Genomic DNA, 3,798 nt, shown 5'->3' on the forward strand with positions numbered 1-3,798 from the left:
TGTTGCTATTGTACCAGCCTCCCTGCTGCATAGCTACCTCCCTGCCTGAGCTGCTGGAGGCTGTCTCAGGGCTGGAACTGGAGTTCCCCAGACTCATGGTTCTGGGGGACTTCAACCTGCCATACCTGGGGCATGCCTCAGAGGTAGCTCAGGAGTTCACAGCCACCATGGTGGCCATGGGCCTATCTCAGATTATTCGGGACCCGACTCGAGGCAGTGGCCTCACACTGGATTTAGTTTTCTTGTTGGAGCAATGGCAATGTTATCTGAGGGGCGAGTTACATCTGTCCCCTTTGTCATGGTCATATCACACCCTGGTGACCTTGAGATTCTCCTATGCTGCTCCCTCCACAGGGAGGCAGGACCAATTCGATCGGTCTACTCCTGGTGACTGATGGACCCAGCAGGGTTTCAGAGGAAGCTGGGGGTTATACCTGAGGATCTGCTGCATAGTCCAGCAGAGGCCCTGGCTGCTGCCTGGAATAGGGAGGCAGCCAGGGCCGTGGACTGGATCACGCCCTCTTGGTCAATCAAGTCCGACATTCTCCATGGTTTACAGAGGAGCTGAGGGTTCTGAAGAGGATCAAGAGACATCTAGAGTGCTGCTGGAGAAAGACAAGGACTGAACTCAACCAAACACAAGCTGGAGTGGCTGTTAAGGCCTACCTTGTGGAGGTAAGAGAGGCGAAATGTCAGTATTTCTCTGCTCTTATTGCATCCACAGAATGCCGCCTGATGGCCCTGTTTAGGATCACCCGATCTCTTTTAGGGAAGGTGGATCTAGAAACCCATCTATAGGCCTGTGCTGAGGAGTTTTCTTGGCATCTGGAGGATAAAATTGCTCGGATTTGTTCCAAATTGGATGCCAGGTGCAGGGCAGGGCCTGGGAAGATGCCTGGGGAGAGTACTCACTCAGTTATCTGGGAACAGTTTGATCCTGTTGGGCCTGAGGAAGTGGAAAGGGTTCTTGGGTCTATAAATGCTATCACTTGCCAACTAGATCCCTGTCCCTCCTGGCTGGTGAAGGCAGCTCAGGAGGTGATGTGTGGGTGGGTCCAGGTGATGGTCAATTCATCCTTGGGGGAGGGAGTGTTTCTGGCAGCCTTTAAAGAGGTGCTGGTGCACCCCCTCCTCAAGAAACCATCACTGGACCCTACCATTCTGGACAATTTTCATCCAGTCTCTCACCATCCCTTTTTAGAAAGTGGGAGACTGGATTGAGAAAGTGGTAGCATTGCAGGTCCAGAGGATCCTGGATGAAACGGATTATCTGGACCCCTTTGAGTCAGGTTTCAGGCCTGGATATGGGATGGAAACAGCTTTGGTCAAGCTTATGGATGATCTCTGGTGAGGGCTGGATGGGGGCAGTGCATTCATCCTGGCTCTTCATGACCTCTCAGTGGCTTTCGATACCATTGACCATGGTATCCTTTTGGGTCAGCTCAGGGAGTTGGGGGTGGGTAGTGTAGTGTTGCGTTGGTTCACCTCCTTCTTCCAGGGCTGGTCCCAATCAGTGTTGATAGAGAGAGAGAAATCCTGGCCCCGGGCCCTCCTTTGTGGGGTGCCGCAGGGTTCAGTACTCTCTCTGCTCCTTCTTAACATCTACCTGAAACCGCTGGATGAGATCATCCGTTGCCATGGGGTGAGGTATCATCAATATGCTGATGATACTCAATTATACATCTCCATCCCGGGTGACATAGATGATGCTGTTGCCACCCTTTCGCAGTGCCTGAAGGCTGTGAAGGTTTGGATGGGGAACAACAGGCTTCAGCTGAACCCTGGCAAGACGGAATGGCTGTGGTTTGGGAGCTCCCAGGTATCCGGTTCTGGATGGGGTTGCACTGCCCCAGACAGATCCAGTGTGGAACCTGGGGGTTCTCCTGGACTCACGGCTCCTGCTCAAAGAGCAGGTGGCAGCTGTGGCCAGGGAAGCCTTTGCACAACTTCATGTTGTGTGCCAGCTATGTCCCTTCCTGGATCAGGAGTCCCTCCGCACAGTAACTCATGGCCTGGTCATCTCCTGCATAGACTACTGCAATGCACTCTACATGGGGCTACACTTGAAGAGTTTCCAGAAGCTACAGCTGGTGCAAAATGCAGCTGCACGAGCAGTTTTAGGAGCCCCTGGAAGGGCACATATAACACCTTTGCTGCACAAGTTGCTTTGAGTGCCGGTTTGCTTCTGGGCCCAATTCAAGGTGTTGGTCATCACCTTTAAAGCCCTACATGGAATGGGGCCAGGTTACCTGAGGGACTGCTTCACCCCCGTTACATTGAACCATCCCACCCAGTCAGGCAGGGAGGGCGTGTTACGGACCCTGACCATGACGGATTGCTGATTGGCAGGATCCAGGGGGAGGGCCTTCTCTGCCATGGCACCCACCCTTTGGAACAAGCTATCCCCTGGGGGTAAGACAGGCCCCCATTCTCCCAGCCTTTCAGAAGGGAATGAAAACATGGTTATGCCACCTGGCCTGGGATAGGAGGGGGGACAGCTATTCATGGGGGTGGTTGGCCCCCGTGAAGGTGCCAGGATTAAAAGCTTCCCATCTTGAATTTTATATTTTATATTCTATGTTTATATTTTATATCTTGTATTTGTATTTTCATGTATTTATATTTAATTGTTTTACTGATTTGCCATTTTTATTATTTGTAAGTCACCCAGAGCCATTGTAAGCAAGATGGGCGGCAGAAAAATTTAATAAATAAATAAATAAACAAACAAACAGAATAAAATACAATATTAATAAGGAGATTAAAAAACCCCCAAGATAAATAGAGAACTAATAATAATAATAATAATAATAATAATCCAGCCAACAACACTGAAAGCATTAATGGATATACTGTACTTCACAGGGGGATCCAGCTACCCTGCCCCAAGGCCAAGGAGAACTGCCAGGTCGTTAAGGCCCTGTATGGCACCATTAGCATGGAAGCCACCCAAATCTCAGGCCCTGTGACAGAGAAGGCGCACTTCCTGGGGCCTGAAAGATGACGTGGGTTGATATTAGGGAGCTGGGACAGGCCAACCCCGTCGGCTCATATCGGACAGGCAGATACCACAGGCGATAGGCGGTCCCTCAAATAACCGGGACCTATGCCATGTAAGGGCTTATTGGTCACAAAAGCCCCTTGACCCTCATGCAGAAACTAAACTGTAACCAGTTCCCCTGGCAGAGCAGGCATGTTATAGGGGCATTGGAAGGCATGCACAATACTGCCCACACTGCTGCATTCTTGGACCAGTTGACAGGTTTCCTCAGCGTGGAAGGAGGAGGAAATGAAATGGCCATACACGGCTGCATACATTTGCATACATCACCCTCCAAGACCCCAGTGCCACAAGCAGAGAGGAAGTTGGTCACAGAAACCTGTTTGGCCCAAAGAAGAGATCATGCAGAAAAAAGAAAATACTCCCCTCTTCCTACCAGCAGAGACGTGGAAAATTCTTTTTCATTGTGTGAAAACATTGGCTAAATCATTGGCTAAATAATTACTCATGAAGGCACATCTCTGTGGTTCTTTGGGGCCAGTATTGATTAATTTGATTCCATTTGCTGGATTCCTTCACTGAATAGTGAAACGTTTACCCCAAAGGCTCTGTAAAATATTATTAACACCTGTCCTAAAGGTTGGATTGTTACACAGCTCAAAGAAGTTTAAACTTGTTTGACAAGGTTCGTAGATCCCGCCCATACCTAGGCAAGTTCAGATCAGATTCCTGGTGGGGAGAGAGAAAACTAGGGAAAAGGTTGGAAGTACTTTATTGTCCACAGCACTCTGGTGATT

Source organism: Candoia aspera, chromosome 1, assembly GCF_035149785.1.
Source record: "Candoia aspera isolate rCanAsp1 chromosome 1, rCanAsp1.hap2, whole genome shotgun sequence".
Classification (NCBI taxonomy): Eukaryota; Metazoa; Chordata; class Lepidosauria; order Squamata; family Boidae; genus Candoia; species Candoia aspera.